Genomic DNA, 17,222 nt, shown 5'->3' on the forward strand with positions numbered 1-17,222 from the left:
CGTACTAAACCTGGGTTCTTACCTAAGGTAGTTACTAACAGGAATATCAATCAAGAGATTGTTGTTCCATCACTGTGTCCTAACCCTTCTTCAAAGAAGGAACGACTTTTGCATAATCTGGACGTAGTCCGTGCCCTGAAGTTCTATTTGCAGGCAACTAAAGATGTTCGTCAAACTTCTTCCCTGTTTGTCGTTTACTCTGGACAGAGAAGAGGTCAAAAGGCTTCGGCTACCTCTCTCTCTTTTTGGCTTCGTAGCATAATACGTTTAGCCTATGAGACTGCTGGACAGCAGCCTCCTGAAAGGTTTACAGCTCATTCTACTAGAGCTGTGGCTTCCACCTGGGCCTTTAAAAATGAGGCCTCTGTTGAACAGATTTGCAAGGCTGCAACTTGGTCTTCACTTCACACTTTTTCAAAATTTTACAAATTTGACACTTTTGCTTCTTCGGAGGCTATTTTTGGGAGAAAGGTGCTTCAGGCAGTGGTTCCTTCTGTTTAAGGTTCCTGCCTTGTCCCTCCCTTCATCTGTGTACTTTAGCTTTGGTATTGGTATTCCATAAGTAATGGATGACCCGTGGACTGACTACACTTAACAAGAGAAAACATAATTTATGCTTACCTGATAAATTTATTTCTCTTGTAGTGTAGTCAGTCCACGGCCCGCTCTGTCTTTAAGGCAGATCTAAATTTTAATTAAACTCCAGTCACCACTGCACCCTATGGTTTCTCCTTTCTCGTCTGGTTTTGGTCGAATGACTGAATATGACATGTGAGGGGAGGAGCTATATAGCAGCTCTGCTTGGGTGATCCTCTTGCAACTTCCTGTTAGGAAGAGATATATTCCATAAGTAATGGATGACCCGTGGACTGACTACACTACAAGAGAAATAAATGTATCAGGTAAGCATAAATTATGTTTTGATACTATTTTGTTATCATTTTGGTATCGCTCCTGAAACAATAAGATTGTATTTGTTTATTATTAGTATTATTATTATTCTTGCATGACATTAATCTACATATGGACAGCATCTGTTATTTGTTTAGCAATATTCTTAGCCTAACAAATGGTGTGTTTTAGGGTGAAGTGTTGCTTTTGACAGTTGTAAGCAGTCCGGATTGGCTCAACTGATTGCCCAATAGGAGGAATGTTAGCCCTAGAAAAAGGGCGCTTGTTTTTCATTTTTATCAGCTATGACTACGGCTTGCAGCTGAAACACGTCAGCTGTTCTCTGACTTTCCTACCTATTTCAGCAATCAGCTGCCGTCAGTGTTCTGAGAGCACTACTTTACCATGAACAGTTACGTTGTTGTTGCAACAGGATAAGACTTTTGTTTTGTTTTTGAGTGCATTTTATATTCAGCGTTGTTCTGAAATAAACGCTGTTTCTTTCATCCACTGGTGCTCCTGTTACCTTTATTTTTCCTGTGACCAGCGGATCCCTCCACAGTGAGCACGGAAGAGGTTTGCGCCTCCTCCCCTCGCCTACTCGCGGAATGGACAGACAACTTACCGGGTGGTGACGTCCAGAGCCATTGACCTATGGGAAGAGCCGCACGCGTCTGAGGAGGGCGGGTCTATATTGAGTTGCGTCAACTGGCGGAGTCGAGGAGCTCCAAGGCACCCTGGGCGACAAAGCATCGCAGGATAAGGAGAGAAAAAATCCCCGGTGATCACGGACCACCGACATCCAGTACCAAGAGCCAGGCCGACCACAGATCACCCCCTAGGACCGGACGCGGTAAGTCGACTCACACAGTCATACAGTTCTTTCCTAGTGTGTGGGACTTTTTTCAATAAGATTTTTTTTCTCTCACGCATCCCTGTAAATCCAGTAAAAGCTCAGGCTTTTCTGAAGTGTGTTTCAGACCTGGAGTCTTCAGGGGTAATCATGCCAGTTCCTCCTCATGAACAAGGTTTGGGTTTTTATTCAAACCTATTCATTGTACCAAAGAAAGAAAATTTATTCAGACCAGTTCTGGATCTGGAAATTTTGAATCGTTATGTAAGAGTACCAACTTTCAAGATGGTGACTATAAGGACTATTCTGCCTTTTGTTCAGCAAGGACATTATATGTCTACAATAGACTTGCAGGATGCATACCTTCATATTCCGATTCATCCAGAACACTATCAGTTTCTGAGATTCTCTTTTCTAGACAAGCATTACCAATTTGTTGCTCTTCCATTTGGCCTAGCAACAGCTCCAAGGATCTTTTCAAAGGTTCTGGGTGCCCTATTATCTGTAATCAGAGAACAGGGTATTGCGGTGTTTCCTTATTTGGACGATATCTTGGTACTAGCTCAGTCTTTACATACTGCAGAATCTCGCACGAATCAACTAGTTTCTTCGGAAAAATGGTTGGAGGATCAATTTACCAAAAAGTTTCTTGATTCCTCGGACAAGGGTCACCTTTTTAGGCTTCCAGATAGATTCAGTGTCCATGACTCTGTCTCTAACAGACAAGAGATGTTTAAAATTGGTCGCAGCATGCCGGCACCTTCAGTCTCAGTCATTCCCTTCAGTGGCTATGTGCATGGAAGTTTTAGGTCTCATGACTGCAGCATCGGACGCGATCCCCTTTGCTCGTTTTCACATGAGACCTCTACAGCTTTGCATGCTGAATCAATGGTGCAGGTATTATACAAAGATATCACAATTAATATCCTTGAATCCCAATGTACGACACTCTCTGACATGGTGGATAGATCACCATCGTTTGGTTCAAGGGGCTTCTTTTGTTCGGCCAACCTGGACTGTGATCTCAACAGATGCAAGTCTTTCAGGTTGGGGAGCTGTTTGGGGATCTCTGACAGCACAAGGGGTTTGGAAATCTCAAGAGGCGAGATTACCAATAAATATTTTAGAACTCTGTGCAATTCTCAGGGCTCTTCAGTTTTGGCCTCTGCTAAAGAGAGAACCATTCATTTGTTTTCAGACAGACAATATCACAACTGTGGCTTATGTCAATCATCAGGGTGGGACTCACAGTCCCCAAGCTATGAAAGAAGTATCTCGGATACTTGCTTGGGCGGAATCCAGCTCCTGTCTAATCTCTGCGGTGCATATCCCAGGTGTAGACAATTGGGAGGCGGATTATCTCAGCCGCCAGACTTTACATCCAGGGGAGTAGTCTCTCCATCCAGATGTGTTTTCTCAGATTGTTCAGATGTGGGGTCTTCCAGAGATAGATCTCATGGCTTCTCATCTAAACAAGAAACTTCCCAGATACCTGTCCAGGTCCAGGGATGTTCAGGCGGAAGCAGTGGATGCACTGACACTTCCTTGGGCCTAGATTTGGAGTTTGGCGTTAGCCGTGAAAACCAGCGTTAGAGGCTCCTAACGCTGGTTTTAGGCTACCGCCGGTATTTGGAGTCACTCAAAATAGGGTCTAACGCTCACTTTTCAGCCGCGACTTTTCCATACCGCAGATCCCCTTACGTCAATTGCGTATCCTATCTTTTCAATGGGATTTTTCTAACTCCGGTATTTAGAGTCGTTTCTGAAGTGAGCGTTAGACATCTAACGACAAAACTCCAGCCGCAGGAAAAAAGTCAGTAGTTAAGAGCTTTCTGGCTAACGCCGGTTTATAAAGCTCTTAACTACTGTGCTCTAAAGTACACTAACACCCATAAACTACCTATGTACTCCTAAACCGAGGTCCCCCCACATCGCCGACACTCGAATAATTTTTTTTAACCCCTAATCTGCCGACCGCCACCTACGTTATCCTTATGTACCCCTAATCTGCTGCCCCTAACACCGCCGACCCCTGTATTATATTTATTAACACCTAACCTGCCCCCCACAACGTCGCCTCCACCTACCTACACTTATTAACCCCTAATCTGCCGACCGCAAAGCGCCGCCACCTACGTTATCCTTATGTACCCCTAATCTGCTGCCCCTAACACCGCCGACCCCTGTATTATATTTATTAACCCCTAATCTGCCCCCCTCAACGTCGCCTCCACCTGCCTACACTTATTAACCCCTAATCTGCCGACCGGACCTGAGCGCTACTATAATAAAGTTATTAACCCCTAATCCGCCTCACTAACCCTATAATAAATAGTATTAACCCCTAATCTGCCCTCCCTAACATCGCCGACACCTAACTTCAATTATTAACCCCTAATCTGCCGACCGGAGCTCACCGCTATTCTAATAAATGGATTAACCCCTAAAGCTAAGTCTAACCCTAACACTAACACCCCCCTAATTTAAATATAATTTTAATCTAACGAAATTAATTAACTCTTATTAAATAAATTATTCCTAATTAAAGCTAAATACTTACCTGTAAAATAAATCCTAATATAGCTACAATATAAATTATAATTATATTATAGCTATTTTAGGATTAATATTTATTTTACAGGTAACTTTGTATTTATTTTAACCAGGTACAATAGCTAAAATAGTTAAAATAATTACAAATTTACCTGTAAAAGAAATCCTAACCTAAGTTACAATTAAACCTAACACTATACAATCAATAAATTAATTAAATAAACTAACTACAATTACCTACAATTAACCTAACACTACACTATCAATAAATTAATTAAATACAATTCCTACAAATAAATACAATTAAATAAACTTGCTAAAGTACAAAAAATAAAAAAGAACTAAGTTACAAAAAATAAAAAAATATTTACAAACATAAGAAAAATATTACAACAATTTTAAACTAATTACACCTACTCCAAGCCCCCTAATAAAATAACAAAGCCCCCCAAAATAAAAAAATGCCCTACCCTATTCTAAATAACTAAAGTTCAAAGCTCTTTTACCTTACCAGCCCTGAACAGGGCCCTTTGCGGGGCATGCCCCAAGAAGTTCAGCTCTTTTGCCTGTAAAAAAAAACATACAATACCCAAGCCCCCCAACATTACAACCCACCACCCACATACCCCTAATCTAAACCAAACCCCCCTTAAATAAACCTAACACTAAGCCCCTGAAGATCTTCCTACCTTATCTTCACCATACCAGGTTCACCGATCCGTCCTGAAGAGCTCCTCCGATGTCCTGATCCAAGCCCAAGCGGGGGGCTGAAGAGGTCCATGATCCGGATGAAGTCTTCTATCAACGGCATCTTCAATCTTCTTTCTTCCGGATCCATCTTGCAGACCTCCGACGCGGAACATCCTGCTGGCCCGACGGACTAACGACGAATGACGGTTCCTTTAAGGGACGTCATCCAAGATGGCGTCCCTCGAATTCTGATTGGCTGATAGGATTCTATCAGCCAATCGGAATTAAGGTAGGAATATTCTGATTGGCTGATGGAATCAGCCAATCAGAATCAAGTTCAATCCGATTGGCTGATCCAATCAGCCAATCAGATTGAGCTCGCATTCTATTGGCTGATCAGAACAGCCAATAGATTGCGAGCTCAATCTGATTGGCTGATTGAATCAGCCAATCGGATTGAACTTGAATCTGATTGTCTGATTGGCTGATTCCATCAGCCAATCAGAATTTTCCTACCTTAAGTCCGATTGGCTGATAGAATCCTATCAGCCAATCAGAATTCGAGGGACGCCATCTTGGATGACGTCCCTTAAAGGAACCGTCATTCGTTTTTAGTCCGTCGGGCCAGCAGGATGTTCCGCGTCGGAGGTCTGCAAGATGGATCCGGAAGAAAGAAGATTGAAGATGCCGTTGATAGAAGACTTCATCCGGATCATGGACCTCTTCAGCTCCCGCTTGGATGAAGACTTCATCCGGATCATGGACCTCTTCAGCCCCCCGCTTGGGCTTGGATCAGGACATCGGAGGAGCTCTTCAGGACGGATCGGTGAACCTGGTATGGTGAAGATAAGGTAGGAAGATCTTCAGGGGCTTAGTGTTAGGTTTATTTAAGGGGGGTTTGGGTTAGATTAAGGGTATGTGGGTGGTGTGTTGTAATGTTGGGGGGCTTGGGTATTGTATGGTTTATTTACAGGCAAAAGAGCTGAACTTCTTGGGGCATGCCCCGCAAAGGGCCCTGTTCAGGGCTGGTAAGGTAAAAGAGCTTTGAACTTTAGTTATTTAGAATAGGGTAGGGCATTTTTTTTATTTTGGGGGGCTTTGTTATTTTATTAGGGGGCTTGGAGTAGGTGTAATTAGTTTAAAATTGTTGTAATATTTTTCTTATGTTTGTAAATATTTTTTTATTTTTTGTAACTTAGTTCTTTTTTATTTTTTGTACTTTAGCAAGTTTATTTAATTGTATTTATTTGTAGGAATTGTATTTAATTAATTTATTGATAGTGTAGTGTTAGGTTAATTGTAGGTAGTTTATTTAATTAATTTATTGATAGTATAGTGTTAGGTTTAATTGTAACTTAGGTTAGGATTTCTTTTACAGATAAATTTGTAATTATTTTAACTATTTTAGCTATTGTACCTGGTTAAAATAAATACAAAGTTACCTGTGAAATAAATATTAATCCTAAAATAGCTATAATATAATTATAATTTATATTGTAGCTATATTAGGATTTATTTTACAGGTAAGTATTTAGCTTTAATTAGGAATAATTTATTTAATAAGAGTTAATTAATTTCGTTAGATTACAATTATATTTAACTTAGGGGGGTGTTAGTGTTAGGGTTAGACTTAGCTTTAGTGGTTAATACATTTATTAGAATAGCGGTGAGCTCCAGTCGGCAGATTAGGGGTTAATAATTGAAGTTAGGTGTCGGCGATGTTAGGGAGGGCAGATTAGGGGTTAATACTATTTATTATAGGGTTAGTGAGGCGGATTAGGGGTTAATAACTTTATTATAGTAGCGCTCAGGTCCGCTCGGCAGATTAGGGGTTAATAAGTGTAGGCAGGTGGAGGCGACGTTGTGGGGGGCAGATTAGGGGTTAATAAATATAATATAGGGGTCGGCGATGTTAGGGCAGCAGATTAGGGGTACATAGGGATAATGTAAGTAGCGGCGGTTTACGGAGCGGCAGATTAGGGGTTAATAATAATATGCAGGGGTCGGCGATAGCGGGGACGGCAGATTAGGGGTTAATAAGTGTAAGGTTAGGGGTGTTTAGACTCGGGGTACATGTTAGAGTGTTAGGTGCAGACGTAGGAAGTGTTACCGCATAGCAAACAATGGGGCTGCGTTAGGAGCTGAACGCGGCTTTTTTGCAGGTGTTAGGTTTTTTTTCAGCTCAAACAGCCCCATTGTTTCCTATGGGAGAATCGTGCACGAGCATGTTTTTGAGGCTGGCCGCGTCCGTAAGCAACTCTGGTATCGAGAGTTGAAGCTGCGTTAAAAATGCTCTACGCTCCTTTTTTGGAGCCTAACGCAGCCTTTATGTGGACTCTCAATACCAGAGTTATTTTTATGGTGCGGCCAGAAAAAAGCCGGCGTTAGTTTTTTGGGTCGTTACCGACAAAACTCCAAATCTAGCCGTTGGTGTTATCATCCTGCTTACATCTTCCCGCCTCTAGTTCTCCTTCCAAGAGTTATCTCCAAAATCAACATGGAACAGTCTTTTGTGTTGCTGGTGGCTCCAGCATGGCCATACAGGTTTTGGTATGCGGATCTGGTTCGGATGTCCAGTTGCCCGCCTTGGCCACTTCCGTTATGGCCGGACCTACTATCTCAAGGTCCGTTTTTCCATCAGGATCTCAAATCATTAAATTTGAAGGTATGGAAATTGAACTCTTAGTTCTAAGTCATAGAGATTTCTCTGACTCAGTGATTAATACTATGTTACAAGCTCGTAAATCTGTCTCTAGAAAGATTTATTATAGAGTTTGGAAGACTTACATTTCGTGGTGTTCTTCTCATAAATTCTCCTGGCATTCTTTTAGAATTCCTAGAATTTTACAGTTTCTTCAGGATGGTTTGGATAAGGGTTTGTCTGCAAGTTCCTTGAATGGTCAAATCTCCGCTCTTTCTGTTTTATTTCACAGAAAGATTGCTATACTTCCTGATATTCACTGTTTTGTACAGGCTTTAGTTCGTATTAAGCCTGTCATTAAATCAATTTCTCCTCCTTGGAGTCTTGATTTGGTTCTGAAGGCTTTACAGTCTCCTCCATTTGAGCCTATGCATTCTTTGGACATTAAACTACTTTCTTGGAAAGTGTTGTTCCTTTTGTCTATCTCTTCTGCTAGAAGAGTTTCTGAGCTCTTTCTTGTGAGTCTCCTTTTCTGATTTTTCATCAGGATAAGGCAATTTTGCGGACTTCTTTTCAATTTAACCTAAGGTTGTGAACTGTCAGGGTACAGGTAAATACAGATATTAATATATATATATATATATATATATATATATATATATATATATATATATATATATATATATATATATATATATATATATATATATATGTCAATAGGACAGGGGAATGTGTTAATGTATGAAACCATATTTTTATCAGATCTTACTGAAATAGGATTGAGATTCTGATGTCAGGATTTGATTCACAAAAACCCCACAAGTTTGAATAAACATATCTCAAGACTAAAATTGCAGACAGGATGTCCCAAGAAACAAAAGGGAAGCATTTGCTCTTAATTGGAAGTGCAAACTCATGTTCAGCTCTTCCCCCATTTAGTATGCAAAATTATTCTAAAACACCCCAGTGAGGGAAATAAACATTTGGCTTATTTAACTTTAACAGCCATCTCAGGATACAATATGTTTTTCTACCTGGAAATGTGTGATAAACTCCCTACTCCTCACAGAGGAACCTGTTAGTCTATTTTAAAATGACATGTCTTGGGAAAACCTTAGCCTCACACTCAGGTGCAAATGAATCCTGCTGTGCAACGCTGACACTTGAATATACATAATGTTAGACATTGCGTCTGGGGAGGATCACACACAGTGGAAGCACATGGCTTACATTATAATTACAAATCTCACTGTTAAAACAACTGTATTTAGATTTCAAATAAATAAATATATATTTTAATGGATATGAAACTGTCTAGTTATGTTATTAAATATAAACACATTGTTACGGTTACCCTTAGTCTCGCTGAGAGATGGACCGCTTAGTAGCCTGGATCCCTATTGCTAAAGAGGGGAGAAGCTGCTTTCCATAGTATTCTATATGAGTCTCGCAAATATAGAATAATCTCCCTTAGCTGCAGTACAGCTAGGATACCCTTCTGCCCACAAAAACGAGTCAACGCTGCGATTGAGGGTCAAACAAGAACTCAGGACTGGGATGCCCAGCCTGCTTTTTATTAAGGTTACATGCACACAGGGCACTCCCAGGGGGAGAGGGGGGGAAGCACAAAATCCCCCATCACACATTTAGATAGAGAGCACTGTCCTTTGACAGGCCACAATAGGATTACAGTACTTAAGATAACAAGTTTACAAGTTCATCTTATCAATTAGCAGTCTGGCTCCAGAGGTGATTAGACAATAGTTTCTAAAAGCTGAAAAAAAAGAGTTAACTCTTTATGAAATGATACTTGTTACGGTTTTCTTGGAGCCCTTCTTAGGCGCTGGCTTGCTGGTTCAGGCATTGCTGCTGGGAAATAAGCTCTTCACAACAAAATAACTAATGCTTCTGTAACAGTGCTCCCTTTCTGTGGAACACTCTGGCAGACACGGTCTGACCCCTTTTCGGGGCAGACTAAGGCTGTCCAGACCACTGGTTATGCGGGGCTGAGGTCGGTTTGTCTGGACAACCCATCGGCGTTGCCATTCTGTTTCCCAGGTCTGTAAGTAATGGTGAAATTGAAGGGTTGCAACGATAAGCTCCAACGTAATAGCCTGCCGTTATCTCCAGAGACCCGGTTCAGCCACACCAACGGGTTATGGTCGGTGACCAGAGTGAACTCCTGACCATATAAATAGGGAGTCAATTTCTTTAATGCCCACACCAAAGCCAAACACTCCTTTTCGACCGCTGCATAGCTGACTTCGCGGGGCAGGAGCTTCCGGCTGATGTAGGCAACTGGATGCTCCCCTCCATCTTCGCCTACTTGGCTGAGGACGGCTCCCAGCCCGAACATGGAAGCATCTGTATGGACGATAAAACGTTTGTTAAGGGCTGGGGCCGCCAAGACAGGAGCGTTAATTAGAGCATTTTTGAGAGCCTGGAAAGCCGTTTCACAGTGGGGAGACCACAGGACCTGTCGAGGTAAGTTCTTTTTGGTCAAGTCAGTCAGGGGTTTGGCAAGTGTGCTGTAGTCTGGTACAAACCGTCTATAGTACCCTGCCGTGCCCAGGAAGGCTAGGACCTGAGTCTTAGTGATGGGGGTGGGCCAATTGGCGACAGCTTCTATTTTGGCCGGCTCTGGTCGCTGCTTTCCACACCCCACCCGGTGACCCAGGTACTGTACCTCGGCCATCCCAAAGTGGCATTTTTCTGGCTTCAGAGTCAGGCCAGCAGCCCGGATCTGATCCAGAACCATTCCCACATGAGCTAAGTGGTCCTCCCAGGACTCACTGTGGATCGCTATGTCGTCCAGGTAGGCGCAAGCAAAACTCTGGAAGCCATCCAGGAGCCTATCCACCAAGCGCTGGAATGTAGCTGGGGCATTCTTCATCCCAAACGGCATTACCCTAAACTGATATAAGCCGAATGGAGTGACGAATGCCGACTTGGGGATAGCCTCCGGGGCCAGGGGAATCTGCCAGTAACCTTTGCAGAGGTCAATAGTGGTCAGGTAATTTCCCCTGGCTATACGATCGAGTAGCTCGTCTACCCTGGGCATAGGGTAAGCGTCCGTCACGGTCTTTTCATTGAGCCTCCGATAGTCTACGCAGAACCGGGTGGTCCCATCTTTCTTGGGCACCAAGACAACTGGGGAGGCCCAGGGACTATCGGAGGGCTCAATTACCCTGAGCTGGAGCATCTCATCGATCTCCTTCTTCATTCCTGTCCTAACTGCTTCGGGGATTCGGTACGGAGCCTGGCGCAAGGGAGCTTGTCCCGGAGTATCTACCTGGTGGGTGGTTAAAGTAGTGTACCCTGGCTTCGGGGAGAAGGTGAGGTGTTTGGACTGGAGGAGTTGGTTGAGCTGCTCCCTTTCAGTGGGGCTAAGTCGGTCCCCTATCTGAACCTGCGCCACTATACCTGTGGGGAGGCTCTTTTCTAATAGGTCTGGAATGGGTAAACTGTCGGGGTCTTCCTGAGGGGAACAACATACGGCCGTCACGTTCTCTGGTCGCTCAAAATATTCCTTGAGCATGTTTACATGGAATGTCTTTCTAAGATTGTTGTCGTGGCAGCTAGCTATCACATAAGTGGTGTCTCCCCTTTTCTCTACGATCTGGTAGGGACCCTGCCAGGACGCCTGCAATTTGTCTGTCTTCACCGGCTTAAGTACTAACACCTTTTGTCCTATGGTGAAGATTCTCTTTCGGGCCCCCCGATCGTACCATACTTTCTGTCTTCTCTGGGCCAACTGGAGATTAGCCCGCACGGATTTGGCTAATTGCTCCATTCGGTCCCTGAGTTCCAGCACGTATGGCACAATTGGGACACCGTCAGCCTCCATCTCTCCCTCCCAGTGCTCCCGGATCAGGTTTAGGGGTCCCCGTACCTTTCTTCCGTAGAGCAACTCGAAGGGAGAGAACCCTGTCGTTTCCTGGGGCACCTCCCGATAAGCAAATAGGAGGTGCGGCAGGAAGCGTTCCCAGTCTCGGTATTCCTGAGTGAACGTCTTGAGCATTTGCTTGAGGGTCCCATTGAACCTCTCACACAGCCCGTTCGTCTGGGGGTGGTATGGGGAGCTCAGGAGGGACTTAATTTTGCAAACCTGCCAGAGTTGTTGGGTCAATTCAGCCGTAAATTGGGTGCCTCGGTCGGATAGGATTTCTTTTGGAAATCCTACCCGGGAGAACACCTGTACTAGTGCATTCGCTACCGTATCCGCTTGTATGTTGGATAGGGCGACAGCCTCTGGGTACCTGGTAGCGTAGTCCACTACGGTAAGAATGTATCGCTTACCGGAGGGACTAGGGGTAGCCAGTGGTCCCACTAGGTCAATAGCAACCCGGCTGAAGGGTTCCTCTACAATGGGCATATTTACTAGCTGGGCTTTAGGGTGATCGCCTCGCCTTCCTACTCGTTGACACACATCGCAGGTGTTACAGTAAGTTCTAACGTCAGCGTGCACCCCTGGCCAAAAGAACGTGTGAGTAATGCGGTGTAGGGTACGGGTAACGGCTAGGTGGCCTGCTAAGGGGATGTCGTGGCCTATTTTGAGGATTTCTTGACGGTATTTGTGGGGCACTACCAGCTGTCGCCTACGCTGTCCCCTTTTCTCTGTCCAGCGGTATAGTTTCCCTTTTTCCCATAAGAATGTTTCGTTATCTGCCCCGCCCCCTCCGGTCCCTGCTCGTTCCCGGTACTTTTGTAAGGTCGGGTCAGTCTTAGACTCTGCCTCGAAAGCATCTGGGGTGTCCCAGGGTATGGGGCCTAACCTGTCAGGCAAGGTCGGGGTAGGTCTTACCTGTGTCTCCCGCACTGGTGAGAGCTCTCGCTCCGTCCGGGCTTGGGCCCGTGTAGTCACTGGGTCCGCCTCGTTGTTGCATACTGGAGCATAGGCAGAAGTCATGGGGCCCAAATCGTTGCCCAGTAGTACTTCGGCAGGTAAATTATCCATTAGGCCCACGTTCACAGCCCCCTTTCCCGCTCCCCAATCAAGATGCACTTTAGCTGTTGGAATTTTGTACACATCCCCCCCCGCCACTCTAACGGCCACAGTCTGTCCGGATCGCTTGTGCTCTGGCACCAAATGACTCTGTACCAGCGTGATAGTAGCCCCTGTGTCTCGCAATCCCTCGGTAGATCGCCCCTCGAGCCATACCCTCTGCCGATGGTGCTGGCGGTTATCTGAGGCAGCATATACAGGGTCTGCCTCGTGAAGCGGCCCCACATATCCCTCCATAGGGGCCTCTTGGTTAACACAGAGGGCCCGGGCCGGACGATAGGACCCAGAGGGGTAATTGTAATTCCTGGGTGTCTGGTGCGTATTAAGGGGGCAGCTAGCCATGAAATGCCCTGGTTGCTTGCATCGGTGGCAAGTCGGTCTGGGACGCTCAGAGCTGTTATTGGGTGGTCCTGAGTGTCGGACGGGCCCTGTGGGCACCGGGGCTCGGAATTCAGCACGAGGGGGTGCACGGTAAACCTCTCTGGGTTCGACCCGTGCTGGAGCTCGGTAGTTCATGGGTTCGTGAAGACGGGAGTCATAATGTTCATCGGCCAATTTGGCTGCTTCTTCTAAGGTAGAAGGCCGCCTGTCTCGCAGCCATTCCTTCCCTTGCTGTTCCATGCCATTATAAAAATGTTCTAAGAGAAACAATTGTAAAATTTCCTCCCCAGTCACCGCTTTACTTCCGCTCAGCCAGTGATTTGCCGCTCTCCGCATTCGGTGCGCCCATTCCATATGGGTATCGTTAGGCTTCTTTTCCGTGCCCCGAAACTGTCGGCGATACGTGTCCGGAGTTACAGCGTACCGTCGCAACAGTGTCTCCTTAACTAGCTCATACTGTGTCACTTCCTCAGCACCCAGAGTACGAAAGGCTTCCAGGGCTCGCCCGGATAGTTTCCCAGACAATATCGTGGGCCACTCTCTGTTGGGAATCTGGTGCAGGGCACATTGCCTTTCGAAGTCCGCCAAATATTCATCAATCCCTGTCTCGCTCTCTAGGAAGGGTCGAAATGCCGCATAGGGTATCTTGGGCCTCCCAGCATTTTCGACAGGGATGATTACCTGCGGGGCTTCAGCATTGCGGTGTGCGTTCGCTAGGTTGAGTTCGTGGGCTCGAGTCTCTCGTATATCCTCGTCCGCCTCCGCCATCAACTGCTGTACCAATTCCATGGAGGGGTTCGGCCCGTATAATGAGAGCCTTTCCCGAACAATCCTGGTTTTTTCGTCACTAATCGTGGTCGGTGTTTCCGCCATTGTGAAGCTCTGATCCAGTTCGGTCAATTCTGCGATCAGCTCTCTCCTCGGCCGGTTGCTGGCGTACCCCCCTCTGCTTTCAAGTAAATCTTTTAGGGTTGTACGCTTCAATTTTTCGTAAGCGCTCTCCATCCGTTCTGTACCTCTCCTAGGAAATCCAGGAAAATCCCGCCGCTGCCGCCAAATGTTACGGTTACCCTTAGTCTCGCTGAGAGATGGACCGCTTAGTAGCCTGGATCCCTATTGCTAAAGAGGGGAGAAGCTGCTTTCCATAGTATTCTATATGAGTCTCGCAAATATAGAATAATCTCCCTTAGCTGCAGTACAGCTAGGATACCCTTCTGCCCACAAAAACGAGTCAACGCTGCGATTGAGGGTCAAACAAGAACTCAGGACTGGGATGCCCAGCCTGCTTTTTATTAAGGTTACATGCACACAGGGCACTCCCAGGGGGAGAGGGGGGGAAGCACAAAATCCCCCATCACACATTTAGATAGAGAGCACTGTCCTTTGACAGGCCACAATAGGATTACAGTACTTAAGATAACAAGTTTACAAGTTCATCTTATCAATTAGCAGTCTGGCTCCAGAGGTGATTAGACAATAGTTTCTAAAAGCTGAAAAAAAAGAGTTAACTCTTTATGAAATGATACTTGTTACGGTTTTCTTGGAGCCCTTCTTAGGCGCTGGCTTGCTGGTTCAGGCATTGCTGCTGGGAAATAAGCTCTTCACAACAAAATAACTAATGCTTCTGTAACACACATGAACATATATATGGAAAGTAAAAGATTGAATGAAATTTGTAATAATCCCATATTTGAATTACATATATATATATATATATATATATATCTTGCTTTCTCTTGTAAGGTGTATCCAGTCCACGGATCATCCATTACTTGTGGGATATTCTCATTCCCAACAGGAAGTTGCAAGAGGACACACACAGCAGAGCTGTAATATAGCTCCTCCCCTAACTGTCATAGCCAGTCATTCTCTTGCAACTCTCAACAAGCTAGGTCGTTGTAGGAGAGAGTGGTTAAATATAGTTAGTTTATTTTCTTCAATCAAAGGTTTGTTATTTTTAAATAGTACCGGAGTTGTGCTATTTTATCTCAGGCAGTAAATAGAAGAAGAATCTGCCTGAGGTTTCTATGATCTTAGCAGGTTGTAACTAAGATCCATTGCTATTCTCACATATGTCTGAGGGGATTACACAGATGAGGTAACTTCAGCGAGAGAATGGCGTGCAGTTTATTCTGCTATCAGGTATGTGCAGTTATAATTTTTTCTAGAAAACACTAGAAAATGCTGCTGATACCGGATTAATGTAAGTGAAGCCTGAATACAGTGATTTAATAACTACTGGTATCATGCTTACTCCCAGGGGTAATACCCTTATTATATTGCAATATAAAATGTTTGCTGGCATGTTTAATCATTTTTATATATGCTTTGGTGATAAAACTTTATTGGGCCTAGTTTTTTCCACATGGCTGGCTTAAATTTTGACTAGAAACAATTTCCACTGTTGTAGTATAAAAGTTACAGTTGGTGCAGTTAAAATTACAAACTGTGACATCCAGCTTCCCTCAAAGGCCCTCTGAATGCTATAGGACATCTCTAAAGGGCCCAAAGGCTTTCCAAAGTCGTTTATTGGGGAAGGTAGGGCCACAGCTTGCTGTGGCAGTTGGTTGTGACTATTAAAAAATGTCTATTTCGTTTTTTTTTTTATCCGTTTTTTGAACTAAGGGGTTAATCATCCATTTGCAAGTTGGTGCAATGCTCTGTTAGCCTATTATACACACTGTAAAAATTTCGTTTGATTTACTGCATTTTTTCACTGTTTTTCAAATTCTGACAAAATTTGTTTCTCTTAAAGGCACAGTACCATTTTTTATATTTGCTTGTTAACTTGCTTTAAAGTGTTTTCCAAGCTTGCTAGTCTCATTGCTATTCTGTATAAACATGTCTGACATAGAAGAAACTCCTTGTTTATTATGTTTAAAAGCCATGGTGGAACCCCCTCTTAGAATGTGTACCAAATGTACTGATTTCATTTTATGCAATAAAGATCATTTTCTGTCTTTAAAAAATTTATCACCAGAGGAATATGACGAGGGGGAAGTTATGCCGACTAACTTTCCCCACGTGTCAGACCCTTTGACTCACGCTTAAGGGACTCACGCTCAAATGGTGCCAAGTACATCTAGGGCGCCCATAGCGTTTACTTTACAAGACATGGCGGCAGTCATGGATAATACACTGTCAGCGGTATTAGCCAGACTACCTGAACTTAGAGGTAAGCGAGATAGCTCTGGGGTGAGACAAAATGCAGAGCATACTGACGCTTTAAGAACCATGTCTGATACTGCCTCACAATATGCAGATGCTGAGGAAAGAGAGCTTCAGTCAGTGGGTGATGTTAATGACTCAGGAAAGATACCTGATTCTGATATTTCTACATTTAAATTTAAGCTTGAACACCTCCGCGTGTTGCTTAGGGAGGTTTTAGCTGCTCTGAATGACTGTGATACCATTGCAGTGCCAGAGAAATTGTGTAGACTGGATAAATACTTTGCAGTGCCGGTGTGTACTGATGTTTTTCCAAATACCTAAAAGGTTTACAGAAATTATTAATAAGGAATGGGATAGACCAGGTGTGCCGTTCTCTTCCCCTCCTATTTTTAGAAAAATGTTTCCAATAGACGCCACCACACGGGACTTATGGCAGTCAGTCCCTAAGGTGGAGGGAGCAGTTTCTACTCTAGTAAAGCGTACTACTATCCCTGTCGAGGACAGTTGTGCTTTTTTTTTTTTTTAGATCCAATGGATAGAAAATTAGAGGTTACCTTAAGAAAATATTTATTCAACAAGGTTTTATCCTACAGCCCCTTGCATGCATTGCCCCTGTCACTGCTGCTGCGGCGTACTGGTTTGAGTCTCTGGAAGAGGCTTTACAGGTAGCGACTCCATTGGATGACATACTTGGCAAACTTAGAGCACTTAAGCTAGCCAATTCTTTTATTCTGATGCCATTGTTCATTTGACTAAACTAATGGCTAAGAATTCTGGTTTTGCTATACAGGCGCGCAGAGCGCTATGGCTTAGATCATGGTCAGCTGACGTGACTTCAAAATCTAAGCTACGTAACAGTCCCTTCAAGGGGCAGACCCTATTCGGGCCTGGTTGAAGGAGATTATTGCTGATATCACTGGAGGAAAAGGTCATGCCCTTCCTCAGGACGGGTCCAAATCTAGGGCCAAACAGTCTAATTTTCGTGCCTTTCAAAACTTCAAGGCAGGTGCGGCATCAACTTCCTCTAATGCTAAACA

Source organism: Bombina bombina, chromosome 5, assembly GCF_027579735.1.
Source record: "Bombina bombina isolate aBomBom1 chromosome 5, aBomBom1.pri, whole genome shotgun sequence".
Lineage (NCBI taxonomy): Eukaryota > Metazoa > Chordata > Amphibia > Anura > Bombinatoridae > Bombina > Bombina bombina.